A 16,244-nucleotide genomic window follows, 5' to 3' on the forward strand; every position below is an offset into this window, starting at 1 on the left:
AAATAAATAAATTAATAAAAATATGAAATCTCCTAAGTTTCTGAGTTAGTCTGGGCTCCATAGTCTGTAATTTCTCAATGACCCAATAGGACCTATAGTAAAAGGAGAGGGTGTTTTACTGAAATAAAAAAACAACAAAAAAAGAACAATCTGTTTTGCACTGATCTCTCAGTTGGGTCTTACATAAATCCCTGTTGGTCCTCATGGCTGTTCAACAATTCTTATATATTTCTCTTGGATACTCCAGCTCGTGTCCCACTTGGCATCCTTTTTTTTTTTTTTAATTAATCAATTTATTTATTTATTTATTTTTGGCTGTGTTGGGTCTTCGTTTCTGTGTGAGGGTTTTCTCTAGTTGCGGCAAGCAGGGGCCACTCTTCATCGCGGTGTACGGGCCTCTCACTATCGAGGCCTCTCTTGTGGCAGAACATGGGCTCCAGATGTGCAGGCTCAGTAGTTGTGGCTCACGGGCCTAGTTGCTCCGTGGCATGTGGGATCTTCCCAGACCAGGGCTCGAACCCGTGTCCCCTGCATTGACAGGCAGATTCTCAACCACTGCGCCACCAGGGAAACCCTGGCATCCTTTTTTAAACTTCACTCTCTCTAAGTCTCTACCTCAGTTCTGTCTTCTCCCTTCCTCTCATCACATGAACTCACCAACAACTTCCTGGAGATCAACATCATCTGTCCCGTTTAGGGCTCTTGATTGCAAACAACAGAAACTAGCCTTGTTGTCTTTAGCAAAACAAGGGCTTTATAAGGGTGTAGAAACCAACAGAATCCACAGGAGGCTGGAGGAGCAAGCTTGGAAAATAAGCAGGACTTAAAGGGGGTCTGGAGTCTGGGCTGCAGGAGAAGTATGGCCGGATGGCACCATGGCTGCTGCCTCTGACCCTGCTGCCACCACTGCAGGACACTGTGCTGGATAGCTGGCTGACCATGAGTGACTGTGGTAGCCAGCCTCCAAAATGGTGCCTGAAGATCTTCACCCCCTCCTGGCAGTGACAGGGTTTTTCTGTATAGCCAATGGGATATTGTGCAAATGACAGTGTTTGACTTCTGAGGATAGGTTATAAAAGACATTGTGGTTTTTGCCTTTCTCTCTCTTGGATCAGTTGTTCTCATGAAAACCAGCTGCCATGCCATAAGCGCACTCAAGAAGCCCTGAAGAAGAACTGAAGAACTGAAGAAGAAGAACTGAAGCCTCCCGCCAACAGCCAGTGACAAACTTTGGCCTCCTGCTAATGGCCATGTGAGTCAACTATCTTGGAAGTGTATCCCCAGCCCACTGCAGGCCCAGCCAAAATCTTGATGGAAATCTCATGACAGACCCTGAGCCAGAATCACGTATCTAAGCCACTTCTCAATTCTTGACCAACAAAAATGGAGAGAATAAATATTTGTTCTTTTAAGCCACTATGTTTTGGGGTAATTTGTTACACAGCAATAAGTAACTAATACACCTCCCCTTCATTTGTGAGTCACACTCACCACACTGAAAGATCTAGGGGGAGCTTCTGATTGAACGTGAGTCACAGGTCATACCCTGGCTTCCAGGTGCTGGTGGAATAGAGTGAGATGAAGGCAAACTCTCTCCACTTTGCCCCTTTAGCGGGGAGGGGCACTGCTTCTGCACTACTGCACGTGAAGGAAAGCCCCCTAACTAGAAAGGCGGTTGGAGTTTGAACAGTCACGATGAAGAAAGATCCATTACCCCTTTGTACCTGAGTTCCCACAATGCCTCTGTTCTTCTAATCACAGTCTGTCTGGATCATCCTTCTCTTCTTCCCTTCTTTCTTGTCCCTGGGTGAGATGTGTCCTTCCTTCCCTCCAGAGCTTCCCTGTAATTCTACGTGGGCCCTTGGCCCCATTCCCCCCACAGGTCTCAGATCTTCAACTCAGCAATTACCTTCTTTCTGGCTCACATTTTAAAATGTTCTGTCTGTGTGCAAATATTTTGGTTTTCAGTCTCCCTCTGTGTGTGAACATCCTGTTCTGGGTTATCTTCCCTTGTTTCTCCTCTCCCAGAAGAAATAATGTCAGTTTGGCTCAGGGATTTTTTACACACCTTTTCATGGTGTTTCATAGTGACCCCCTGGCAGCTCAGCCTGGGTAGGAAAGCGTGGGTGAGGATAGGTCATACCTGAATGACCACAAAGCCAATGTGCATAGGCTCCATGGAGGTGGCAACAGCAGTCATGGTCCACTGACTGGGTACCTTTGGCAGGTGCCTGGCTCACCCACATCACTCAAAGCAACTCTGTAGAGAGAGGTTTCTGAAGCATGAATGAGGTTACTGTAGTCCCCCCATTCTCACAAGCTAGGAAATCACTAGATTGCAAATTTCTTGAGGGAGGAAACATGTCTTGTTGCCATTCTGTTGCAGGGCCTAATATAATGCCCCAAACAGAGAAGATGCTCAACACATACATGTTGAAGGAATAGTTGAGCGAACAGATGAATGTATGGAATCCTGGGAAGGTGGGGTTACTCTGAACCCCATGCATGTGTGATTGGAATGGTTTTCCCCAAACAGGCCCTTGGGAGGGGATGAGAATCAAACCTAGCACTGTGGAAGGGAAACACTGTGACATCAGATGTTTCCTGGAGGAAGAGTGAGGAGGGACAGACCCGGCGCTGGAAGTCCCACTGAGATCAGGGGCTTCGATCTGACCTCTTACAGCAGCCCGAGGATTGACACAGAACACTTCACTGGAGCTCACTGCAAGGCTGACACAAGATGGACCAAGAAAGGAGAAACAGAATAAAGGCAGCAAGGTGATCTGCCCTCCAGATACAGCTAACATACCTTCAGCTTCTGGTCCACTGCAGGATGCAGCAGAGACCATCTCTGACCTGTACCTGCCCAGCGCACAGGTTCAGGCTTAGTCCTTCTGACACTGAGGATGAGCTTGTAAGTCTGAGGCTGAGACTGAGACTGACGTTTCTTCCCGAGCTCCACCCCTGAGCGCTGGGTCCCATCTGAACCCCGCCTCTTCCAAGTGGTTAACCCCAGGATCTTCCTGTTCAGGGGAGACCTTCCACCCACAGGGGAGTGGTCTTTCAGGCACCAACACAAGAAGGCAACACAGTAATTGTGACCTTCCCAAGAGTGAACAGCATTTTGGAGCTGGGGGTATTTTTGTGATGATGGAGCATGGCAGGGCCAGAGGGACAGGAGTCTAGAGATGGAAGGTGGAACTGGATGTGGTCTGAACCTTCTTCCTTCTCTCCCTTTGTTTATTTATTAAATTTAAATTTTAAAATTATTTTTAATATGTTAAAATTTTTTTCTTTCTCTATCCTTTTTTTTTCTCTTGTCTTTTTTATTGGGGGTGGGAACACATGTCACAAGGATTAAAACTATTAGGGTGAGGATTCCACAAGCGTATCTGACTGAAGTCAGTGTGGTGTGTAATGTCTGCAGAGGGCACCCGTTCATAAGACAGTAACATCTATGATGACACCATCACTCTCCCTTCACTCCATTCTTCACCTCTGCTTCCTTCCTACCCATTCCTTAACCTCCTATGTTTGGGCTTCTTTCTCTACTACTCGGTGAGGAAAGTCATCAGAAATCCACCCCGCACGCTGAACACCTCTCCTGAGTTCCCCACTCCTCTCTCTGCAGTGTGGATGTTGTGAGGGATCCTGTTCTTCCTTAGCTTCTGTGACAATGTCCTCTCCCCCAGCGTCTCTGAACCCCGCACCAGGCTCTCTTCTACTGCTCCTTTCGTCATTTTACCCCTTAAATACAGACATCCCCTGAAGCTTGTTTTTCTGGCCATCTCATCCTCTTACTTGTCCTCTCTAAGTCCATCCATACCGTTTTATTTTTCACTCTCTGTAGCTGATTCCTGAATCCCTCTAGCCTAGAACTCCCTTCCAAGTGATAGACACACATTTCCAGTTATCCAGTGGGCATCACAGCATGGATATGTTGGTGAAACACCAAGTCATTCAGTGTGGCTGGAACATGGAGGAGGAGGAAGGGTAAAAGGACAAGAAATAGATATCAAGAGGCTGTGAGCCATGGCTGCTGAGCCTGCGTGTCCGGAGCCTGTGCTCCGCAACGGGAGAGGCCACAACAGTGAGAGGCCCGTGTACTGCAAAAAAAAAAAAAAAAAAAGAATAAAATAAAAAACTCATTTTGGAGGTGGGTGAGGAGCAGGTACTCAAAAGAGGGGCTGATAGCATGGTCATAGCCACTGGGGGTCGAGGGTCAGGAGGATGTCACAATTGTGTCCACTACAATATGATACACTTTTTTAAAGTCTTGACTATGATAGAGAACTAATGCAGAACCTTAAGCAGTAAAGTGGCATAATGAAATAATATTTTTCTTTATCCAATTACTAAAGGGACTAAATGAGATAACGAATGTAAATTGGCTGGTATAGTACATAGTACAGAGTAGGTGCTTGTCTTGGTTTGAATTCTCCCAGAAGCTGACTTTGAAACAAGGATTCAAGTGTAATTCGTTTATTTGGGAAGTGCAGGGGTACCAGTAGTGGAGTGGAGAGGGCAAGGCAGATGATAAAGGCTGAATTATTAAGCCGTGACCACAGTGGTTGGCTGGAACCTAAGCCCATGGGGAAACTCTTGGAAGCAGCACAAAACACATGCCTTAGAATTAGTTCACCTGAAGGGCAAAGGAGTAGAAATATTTCTATCTCAACTTCATGGAGACACTGGCTAAGAGCTGCTCTTGGGGGTGGGGTCATTCCTCAGCACCGCTAGCCTGCTGCACACGTGGGCAGAGTGGCCTTCTGCAGTTCCAGCCTAAGCACAAAATGTCCAAGGGGCATAGGCAGAGTCTGCAGTGTTTAATATGTGTTAGCTCCTCCCCGCCATCAGTGTAGGAGCCATGTCTTATTTATTCTGGAATTTCCCACAAGCCTAGTACGATATTTAACACATCATAATGGCCAATAAATATTTATGCTTTGCTTAATTAATGACATTTCAGGCTATTTTTCCTCCCAGTGCTCTATTGGTATTGCCTCCATATACCTTGATTTTTCTGGGCCAGAATGAATTTCATGTCACTATGTTTTTATCCATTAAATATATAATTGAACATGATCTGATTTTATGCTTTTGTAATACTTCTCATGCAATTGCATTTATAAATAAATAAACCTCTGTTAGATCACAGGTCTTGTTTCTATATATTTCAACTTGATCTCTATAGGAAACTATCGCCAAATTGGGGGAATCTGGAGACTCCTGATGTGTGGATTCTTATTAGCTTCCTTGCCCGAATCAGCCTAGCCATCTGCCAGCAATAATAACCTGCCCCCTGTGTGTTCAGCCACATCCAATCCTTGAGCCAGGCTTCATGTTGTATTGAGAACTCCTTTCCCCTGGGGTGAGGGGAGGCATTCCATTTTCCAGCTTAGACCACCTGGCTTCAAAAAGGAATTATCAGAGGTTCAAGCACTAGACAAGCAATGAACTCTAGCTCCTTTTTTCCATATCACTATGCATGGGGGCAATTTCCTTGCAGGACCCTTGTCTCAGACCCTGGCTCTGATCCCAGCTCAGCAATCCTGGACCCTAATTCTAATCACTTAATTTGGGAGGACTCCTCTTCACCTGGTTGCTGTGTTCTACTTTTGAGAGCCTAACATCTACCCTAACTCAGACAGAATCCATGTCATCAAGACTACCTCTCCCAAGAATTGTCCCTGCCTAAGAAGCTACCAGCACTGTGCCTATCTGTTCCATCAGATTGGACCCTTTGAAACTGATGATGGAGTTTATTGTATCCACTTACAGTTGGGTGGTCATGGCTGGTGTTGGTCAGTCCACTCAACCCTCCATTCAGGTTTTGCTAGATTCCCATTCATCATCCCTTCCCTTCTCCTTGTATTAGTCTCCCAGCATGTCTGTCAGTTAAGATATTTACTTTAGGACATTGTCAGAGTGGGCTGTTTTGTTGGTATTTCCTAGATTAGGGATTCCATCTTGCTGTTCTTACCCCTAGACCACTGGTTACTGATACCATCTTTCTGCATCCTTGTACATGGGGAAGTCCAAGAGATGGGATTTGAAAATGGACACCCAGCAGTGGATTGTTAAGAGTACCTGGCATGAATGCCTTGTTCACACCACAGGGTGTCCAGACCAGTATCCAGCTCCAGATACCTCTACTGTGCCCCTTATGGTTTCCCTGATATATGAATTCCTGAAGAATGCTATCTCCATTGGGGGTTGGTGGAAAATAGGGACAGAGCTGTTTTTCTGTGTCCTGGGACTTGAAGTGGTACCAGAACAACCTTGTTCCCTCTTGGACTCTCCAGTTGCTCAGAGTTTCTGATGTTGCCTTTCTATATACATCTTCCCTTGAATCTTTCCATGAAACTTGCTTTGTCCTTCCCTCCCTCTCTTCCTTTATTTCTTTTACAATTTTAAGGGATAAACCCTAGTTCCACTCTTTACTTTCTCATGATCTTGGAACCTTTTGAATGTTCTCTTTGAGTTCCCTACTCTAGCTCTGAGCTACAATACGACTCTTACTATTTCCAGAAGAGTCCGATTACCTCGGTGCTTTCTTTTGTTTCCCAAAGGACGCATGTAGTTCTTGAAAACCTTCCCAAGAATCAAGTGACATCTACAAAAGCCCAGAAAATGATACCTCAAGTGGATTCTTTGCAAAATCACCAGCACAGTTTCTAGAAGTTGGGTCAATCCAAACGCAGGAGACCTAAAACAATCATCTCTCGGATTATATACTTGATCTTATAATGGTCCCAGGCTCTTACTTGGAGCCTGAGAATGAAGAAAAGAGGAAGAGACATATAATTTCCATTTAAATTGAGAATCTTTTCCCAGGAAACACAGAGGCCTCCCTGCTGCTTGCTTCCTTTTATGCATCCTATTTGGAGGAAGGCATGATTATTCCCTAAACATATTACTGCAGCTCTTCAGGCAGATTCTCTCTTCTAGGAATGTCACGAATGAATTACCATGTGGGGTTGGCATGGGGCCTCAGCCAGCAGGAGCCAATTATTTTAAAAATTTCCAAGCAAATCAGATCAGCGTTTCACAAGCTACCGGCCAAAAATATTCAGAAAGTCATGTGGCATTCCTTTGCTACAATGTGTTGCTGACCTAAATGTGTACCAATCTCGCCATCCCCAGGTCCACACTCCCAGGTCCACACTCCCAGCTCCAGGGGTTTTGCTAGGACACCAGCTCACACCCTTTTGCAGTAATCTAACTGGGTAATTTCACTTATCAAAACTGTAAATGGATGTTTGATCAGATCAGATCATTACATTTCCTAATTAGGCAGCACAGACTCCCCTTTGCCAGATGGATTGAGCGGCACCTATTTGTGACACAACTTAATCACATTTTGCTTCACTGTCAAGGCTGTGTTTCAGGGAGGAAATATGTTCTCTTGGCTAGATTAAACATAGCCATCCAAACTTGGCATCTCCAGCTAAGAGAAGGAGACTTTGCTGAACTGGAACATGTAAGAATATATGTCATGGCTAAGATACATTAACAATCAGTACATGGGGAGATTCTGCCATGTCTGATTTGAATTCTTAACAAAACAGTCTGTTTATGGAGAGAATGGACTCTGCCTTCATTAGTTAACACACCAGATGGATATTTAAAAATATTTAGCCTTAGGGATAAAGCAGTCAGCACAAGAACAATGTATCGTAGTGTCATTTTTTGCTGTTTGTTTCTTTGAACTGTCAGGATGTATGCAGATGGTTCTGTCCCTGATGGACAGGTACTCTGGAGTATCAAGGAATTTAAAATGTCACTTGGACACCAATTCCAGAACTCTGTGCCTCCTGCAGTCTAATCTAAATCTTTTCTGATAAAGTTTCATTCTGTTTCGTCTTGTTCTGTTATCAAGAGAGCTAGAGCTCCCTCAGTCACCAATACCCATGCACAGCAGACCTTTTACTCACTGGGAAGTACTGGGTCATTTAAGTGTTGAGAACCCAATAGAAAAACACTTGAAAAAATCTCACAGGGCTTCCCTGGGGGTGCAGTGGTTAAGAATCTGCCTGCCAATGCAGGGGACACGGGTTAGAGCCCTGGTCTGAGAAGATTCCGCATGCTGCAGAGCAACTAAGCCCATGCGCCAAAACTACTGAGCCTGCGCTCTAGAGCCTGCGAGCCACAACTACTGAGCCCGCATACCACAACTACTGAAGCCCGCACACCTAGAGCCCACGCACTGCAACGAAGAGTAGTCCCCGCTCGCCACAACTAGAGAAAGCCAGTGCACAGCAACTGAGACCCAATGCAGTCAAAAATAAATAAATAAATTTTAAAAAGGGGCTTCCCTGGTGGCGCAGCGGTTGAGAGTCCGCCTGCCAATGCAGGGGATGCGGGTTCGTGCCCCGATCCAGGAAGACCCACATGCCGCAGAATAAAATGAATAAATGCAAAAAAAAAAAACCTCACAGTGAAAATGCTTGTGAAACTTTAGTCTATGCTTTTGTCTGAAGAGTGCTGTTTACTTTGATTTTGTGGATACATTATAACAGGATCTGGGGTCCGTTCTCACTGTTTTGTAGAATTATCACTGTAGGAGATCAGTCTGAACCTGTCCTGATCTCCAGGTATGCATCTCTGAATAGCGACCATCATACTGAGAGAGCTTTGTTGTTATTGTTATTTATCCCTTTCTTCTATAGGAGGAAAATATACACCTATTAATTGAGGTACTAATGTAGGTTAATTTCACTTATTTCCTAGCCTTTGAGTAGAAATGTATCATATATTTTGTTCTAGTTCTGTGAAAAATGCCAGTAGTAGTTTGATAGGGACTGCATTGAATCTGTAGATTGCTTTGGGTAGTGTAGTCATTTTCATAATGTTGATTTTTCCAATCCAAGAACATGGTATCTCCATCTATTGTGTCACCTTTAAGTTCTTTCATCAATGTCTTATAATTATCGGCATAAAGGTCTTTTGTCTCCTTAGGTAGGTTTATTCCTAGATATTTTATTATTTTTATTGTAATAGTAAATGGGAGTGTTTTCTTAATTTCACTTTCAGATTTTTCATCATTAGTGTATAGATTTGCAAGAGATTTCTGTGCATTAATTTTGCATCCTGCTACTTTACCAAATTCAATGATTAGCTCTAGTAGTTTTCTGGTGGCATCTTTAGGATTTTCTATGTATAGTATCATGTCATCTGCAAACAGTGACAGTTTTACTTCTTCTTTTCCAATTTGGATTCCTTTTATTTCTTTTTCTTCTCTAACTACTGTGGTTAAAACTTCCAAAACTATGTTGAATAATAGTGGTGAGAGTGGGCAACCTTGTCTTGTTCCTGATCTTAGTGGAAATGGTTTCAGTTTTTCACCACTGAGGACAATGTTCGTTGTGGGTTTGTCATATATGGAATAAAGATGCAGACGTACTAGAGAATGGACTTGAGGATACGGGGAGGGGGAAGGGTAAGCTGGGACAAAGTGAGAGAGTGGCATGGGCATATATACACTACCAAACGTAAAACAGATAGCTAGTGGGAAGCAGCCGCATAGCACAGGGAGATCAGCTTTGTGTTTTTGACCACCTAGAGGGGTGGGATAGGGAGGGTGGGAGGGAGAGAGATGCAAGAGGGAAGAGATATGGGGACATACGTATATGTATAACTGATTCACTTTGTTATGAAGCAGAAACTAACACACCATTGTAAGGCAATTATACTCTAATAAAGATGTTAAAAAAAAAAGAAATGTATCATATTAGTACTAAAACTTAAATTTTGATAGTCACCATATATTTGTACCTAAAATACATGGATAGATTTGTCATTTCCTGCCCCTAGGTGTGCCCAGGAATTCTCCAGAGGTTGCCTTAAGTGCATCAAGAATTGGTCTCGGTCCTCACTCGCTGTTAAGCTAGCCGGCCCAGCACTCCGAACTGCTGGTGAGAGCAATGCCGTGTTCTGATCACCCACACCATGGCTTCTTATTCCAGATTCCTGGCCTTCATGCTGCAGAGCTGTGAGTCTGTCACAGCCATCCCAGTTCAGGTTACCTTTGGGTACCCTGACCAATAATACTTTTTTTGGGGAAAAAGGGGGAATATTAGTTCTCAACATTTTTCTCAAGCGAGGGCTTCAGTGGTTGGCAGCAGACTCAGGGTTTTTGCTTGGGCCCCATTGTTAAAGCTCCTTGGTCCAGCTTTCTTCTCTGACTGGAGCCGTTGCATGGCTGTACATGGCTTGCATGGCTGTGCAGCCCAGGCCTTTGCTATCCATCTCACTGGGCTGGATTGAATTTTCTTTGCACCACCTCGGGGTGGCCCTGAAGGAGATCCACAGAAGGCAGTGGATGCCCTTGATGTTCTCAAGGCCATGGCAGCCTTATAGACTGTGGAGTCTATAAGGATGTGGGCTGTTACACTCAGTGGGGAGGCTGCTGTGACTGAGACCGACAGCATGTCCCAGCTTGGTGGCTCAGATCCCGAAGTACTACTGACTTCTGTGAATTGGTCCTTTCATTTCCCAGACACTGTCCCTTTTCTCCTTGAGGACACATGCAGCACCATGGTGGCTGCCTGGGCTGGGTTCCCACAACAGCTGCAAGATGCATCTGGAGCCACCAGTTCCCCTCCCACATTTAGTCCCAGCTCACGGTGACAGCCTCCTCTCTCATGGACCCCATCTTCTTTCTCACTTCTCCTGGGAAAGTCCCAGGGCATTGGGAGTCTGATGACCTCTCCCCTACATAGATGGGATCCTGGGAGACTCTGTAGCTCCCATTTTAGTTGAGTGACAGGAGCAAAAGAGCGGGGAAAGAACATTAATTACCTCCACATTCCTGACTCACTAGCTCCCCACAGTATCTTCACAGACCGAGGCTTTCTGTTATTTTCCTTCATATTATAGAAAGAACCTTGTGTTTCTACAGGCTGCCTTTTCTGGTTTGTCTTTTTTTCTTAAGGTCCACAGATTAGGGCAAATTATACATTTTTGACAGTTTTTATACATTTTAATGTTTAAAGCAGTTTTGTTGAGGTATATATATATGTATATACAATAAATTGCATGTATTTAAAGTGTATATTTGATAACTTTTGACATATATCGATACCTGTGAAATCATAGCCACAAATCAAGTTAATGAACATATCTATCACACCCAAAAGTTACTTCTGTGCCCCTTTGTACTCTTTTTTTTTTTTGTCTGGCTTCTTTCACTCAGCATAATTATTTTGAAATTCATCTACGTCGTTGTATGTGTTAAGAGTCCATTCCTTTTCATTGCTGAGTGATATTCCAGTGTATGGGTATATGGATATGGTTGTTCATGTTGATGGATATTTGGGGTGTTTCCAGCTCCAGGCTGTTATAAACTAAATTGTTATGAATATTCATGTACAAGTCTTTGTAAGGATATATGCTTTTGTTTAAAGTAGATAATGCCCAGGAGTGGAATAGCTGGGTCCTATGGTAGGTATAGCTTTAATTTTTAAAGAAACTGCAAAACTGTTTTCCAAAGTGAGTACACCGTTTTACATTCCCGCACATCTCCACCCATACGTGGTGTGATCAGCCTTCTCAATATTAGTCATTCTAGTAGGTAGATAGCACATGTCGTTTGGGTTTTAATTTGCATTTTTCTAGTCTAATGACGTCAAGCCTCTTGCATGTGCATAGTTGATATCTATACATATTCTTTGATGAAGTGCTCATTGAACTCTTTTGCCATTTATTTATGTACTTCGTTTTGAGAGTTCTTTATATAGTCTAAATACAAATCCTTTATCAGATATGTGTTTTGCAAACTTGTTAATTTTTTTTTGTTCTGACATTTACTTTTTCTGTTTAGTTTTTGAATTTTATTTTATTTTTTTATACAGCAGGTTCTCATTAGTTACCTATTTTAAATATATTATTGTATATATGTCAATCCCAGTCTCCCAATTCATCCCACCACCACCATGCCCCCTCTGCCACTTTCCTCCCTTGGTGTCCATACGTTTGTTCTCTACATCTGTGTCTCTATTTCTGCCTTGCAAACTGGTTCATCTGTACCATTTCTCTAGATTCCACACATAGGCGTTAATATGTGATATTTGTTTTTCTCTTTCTGACTTATTTCACTCTCTATGACAGTCTCTAGGTCCCTCCACATCTCTACAAATGACCCAGTTTCATTCCATTTTATGGCTGAATAATATTCCACTGTATATATGCACCAAATCTTCTTTATCCATTCATCTGTCAATGGGCATTATGGACATTTAGGATGCTTCCATGACCTGGCTATTGTAAATAGGGCTGCAATGAACATTGGGGTGCATGTGTCTTTTTGAATTATGGTTTTCTCTGGGCATATATACTGGGTATATGCCCAGTAGTGGGATTGCTGGGTCATATGGTAATTCTATTTTTAGTTCTTTAAAGAACCTCCATACTGTTCTCCATAGTGGCTATATCAATTCACATTCCCACCAACAGTGCAAGAGGGTTCCCTTTTCTCCACACACTCTCCAGAATTTATTGTTTGTAGATTTTTTGATGATGGCCATTCTGAACGGTGTGAGGTAATACCTCATTGTAGTTTTGATTTGCATTTCTCTAATAATTGGTGATGTTGAGCAGCTTTTCACGTGCTTCTTGGCCATCTGTATGTCTTCTTTGGAGAAATGTCTATTTAGGTCTTCTGCCCATTTTTGGATTGGGTTTTTTGTTTTCTTAATATTGAGCTGCATGAGCTGTTTATATATTTGGGAGATTAATCCTTTGTCCATTGATTCATTTGCAAATATTTTCTCCCATTCTGAGGGTTGTCTTTTGTCTTGTTTATAGTTTCCTTTGGTTTGCAAAAGCTTTTAAGTTTCATTAGGTCCCATTTGTTTATTTTTGTTTTTATTTTCATTACTCTAGGAGATGGGTCAATAAAGGTCTTGCTTTGCTTTATGTCAAAGAGTGCTCTTCCTGTGTTTTCCTCTAAGAGTTTTATAGTGTCTGGTCTTACATTTAGGTCTTTAATCCATTTTGAGTTTATTTTTCTGTATGGTGTTAGGGAGTGTTATGATTTCATTCTTTTACATGTAGCTGTCCAGTTTTCCCAGCTCCACTTATTGAAGGACTGTCTTTTCTCCATTGTATATTCTTGCCTCCTTTGTCATAGATTAGTTAACCATAGTTGTGTGGGTTTACCTCTGGTCTTTCTATCCTGTTCCATTGATCTATATTTCTGTTTTTGTGCCAGTACCATATTTTCTTGATGACTGTAGCTTTGTAGTTTAGTCTGAAATCAAGGGAGCCTGATTCCTCCAGCTCCTTCTTTCCCCTCTCAAGATTACTTTGGCTATTCGGGGTCTTTTGTGTCTGCATACACATTTTAAGATTTTTTGTTCTAGTTCTGTAAAAAATGCCATTGGTAATTTGATAGGGATTGCATTGAATCTGTAAATTGATTTGGGTAGTATAGTCATTTTCACAGTATTGATTCTTCCAATGCAAGAACATGGTATATCTCTCCATCTGTTTGTGTCATCTTTAATTTCTTTCATCAGTGTCTTATAGTTTTCTGAGTACAGCTCTCTTACCTCCTTAGGTACGTTTATTCCTAGGTATTTTATTTTTTTGTTGCAATGGTGAATGGGATTGTTTCCTTAATTTCTCTTTCTGATCTTTCATTGTGAGTGTATAGGAATGCAAGAGATTTCTGAGCATTAATTTTGTATCCTGCAAATACCAAATTCATTGATTAGCTCTAATAGTTTTCTGGTGGCATCTTTAGGAGTTTCTATGTATAGTATCATGTCATCTGCAGACAGTGACAGTTTTACTTCTTCTTTACCAATTTGGATTCCTTTTATTTCTTTTTCTACTCTGATACTCGTGGCTAGGACTTCCAAAACTATGTTGAATAATAGTGGTGAGAGTGGACATCCTTGTCTTGTTCCTGATCTTAGAGGAAATGCCTTCAGTTTTTCACCATTGAGAATGATGTTTGCTGTGGGTTTGTCGTATATGGCCTTTATTATGTTGAGGTAGGTTCTCTCTATGCCCACCTTCTGGAGAATTTTTATCATAAATGGGTGTTGAATTTTGTCGGAAGCTTTTTCTGCATCTATTGAGATTATCATATGGTTTTTATCCTTCAGCTTGTTAGTATGGTGTATCACATTGATTGATTTGTGTATATTGAAGAATCCTTACATTCCTGGGATAAACCCCACTTGATCATGGTGTATGATCTTTTAATGTGCTGTTGGATTCCATTTGCAAGTATTTTGTTGAGGAATTTTGCATCTATGTTCATCAGTGATATTGGCCTGTAGTTTTCTTTTTTTGTGACATCTTTGTTTGGTGTTGGTTTCAGGGAGATGGTGGCCTCCTAGAATGAGTTTGGGAATGTTCCTTCCTCTGCTATATTTTGGAAGAGTTTGAGAAGGATAGGTGTTAGCTCTTCTCTAAATGGGAAGCCATCTGATCCTGGACTTTTGTCTGTTGGAAGATTTTTAATCATAGAGTCAATTTCATTACTTGTGATTGGTCTGTTCATATTTTCTATTTCTTCCTGGTTCAGTCTTGGAAGGTTATACCTTTCTAAGAATTTGACCATTTCTTCCAGGTTGTCCATTTTATTGGTATAACATTGCTTATAGTAGTCTCTTCTGATGTTTTATATTTCTGCAGTGTCTGTTGTAACTTCTCCTTTTTCATTTCTAATTTTATTTTTTTGTTGTGTTTTAAAATTTTATTTATTTAATTTATTTATTTTTTGTCTGCATTTGGTCTTTGTTGCTGCATGCAGGCATTCTCTAGTTGTGGCGAGCAGGGGCTACTCTTCATTGTGGTGCAGAGGCTTCTCCTTGCAGTGGCTTCTCTTGTTGTGGAGCACAGACTGTAAGTGTGTATGCTCCAATAGTTGTGGCTCATGGGCTCTAGAGCACAGTCTCAGTAGTTTTGGTGCATGGACTTAGTTGCCCCATGGCACGTGGGATCTTCCCAGACCAGGGCTCGAACCCATGCCCCCTGCATTGGCAGGTGGATTCTTAACCACTGCCACCATGGAAACCCTCATTTCTAATTTTATTGGTCTGAGTCCTCCCCCTCTTTTTCTTGATGAGTCTGTCTACAGGTTTATCAATTTTGTTTATCTTCTCAAAGAACCAGCTTTTAGTTTTATTTATCTTTCTATTGTTTTCTTTGTTTCTGTTTCATTTATTTCTTCTCTGATCTTTATGATTTCTTTCCTTCTACTAACTTTGGGTTTTGTTTGTTCTTTCTCTAGTTCCTTTAGGTGTAAGAATAGATTGTTTATTCGGTATTTTTCTTGTTTCTTGAGGTAGGGTTGTATTGCTATAAACTTCCCTCTTAGAACTGCTTTTGCTGCATCCCATAGGTTTTGGATCATTGTGTTTTTGTTGTTATTTGTGTCTAGGTATTTTTTGATTTCCTCTTTGATTGTTTCAGTGGTCTCTTGCTTATTTAGTAATGTATTGTTTAGCTTCCATGTGTTTGTATTTTTTACATTTTTTTCCCTGTAATTTATTTCTAATCTCATAGGGTTGTGGTCAGAAAAGTTGCTTAATATGATTTCAATTTTCTTAAGTTTACCAAGGTTTGGTTTGTGACCCAAGATGTGATCTATCCTGGAGAATGTTCCATGTGCCCTTGAGAAGGAAGCGTAATCTTCTGTTTTCGGATGGAATGTCCTATAAATATCAATTAAATCTATCTGGTCTGTTGTGTCATTTAAAGCTAGTGTTTCCTTATTAATATTCTGTCTGGATGATCTGTCCATTGGTGTAAGTGAGGTGTTAAAGTCCCCCGCTGTTATTGTGTTAATGTCAATTTCCTCTTTTATAGCTGTTAGCATTGGCTTTATGTGTTGTGGTGGTCCTATGTTGGGTGCATATATATTTATAATTGTTATATCTTCTCTTGGGTGATCGCTTGATCATTATGTAGTGTCCTTCCTTCTCTCTTGTAACATTCTTTACCTTAAATTCTATTTTGTCTGATATGAGTCTTGCTACTCCAGCCTTTTTTGATTTCCATTTGCATGGAATATCTTTTTCCATCCCCTCACTATCAGTCTGCATGTGTCCCTAGGTCTGAAGTGGGTCTCTTGTAGGTAACATATATACAGGTCTTGTTTTTGTATCCATTCAGTGAGCCTGTGTCTTTTGGTTGGAGCGTTTAATCTATTCACATTTAAGGTAATTATCAATATGTATGTTCCTATGACCATTTTCTTAATTGTTTTGGGTTTGTTTTTGTTGGTC

The sequence above is a fragment of the Neophocaena asiaeorientalis genome, unplaced genomic scaffold (genome assembly GCF_003031525.2).
Source record: "Neophocaena asiaeorientalis asiaeorientalis breed wild unplaced genomic scaffold, Neophocaena_asiaeorientalis_V1.1 scaffold21, whole genome shotgun sequence".
Taxonomy (NCBI): domain Eukaryota; kingdom Metazoa; phylum Chordata; class Mammalia; order Artiodactyla; family Phocoenidae; genus Neophocaena; species Neophocaena asiaeorientalis.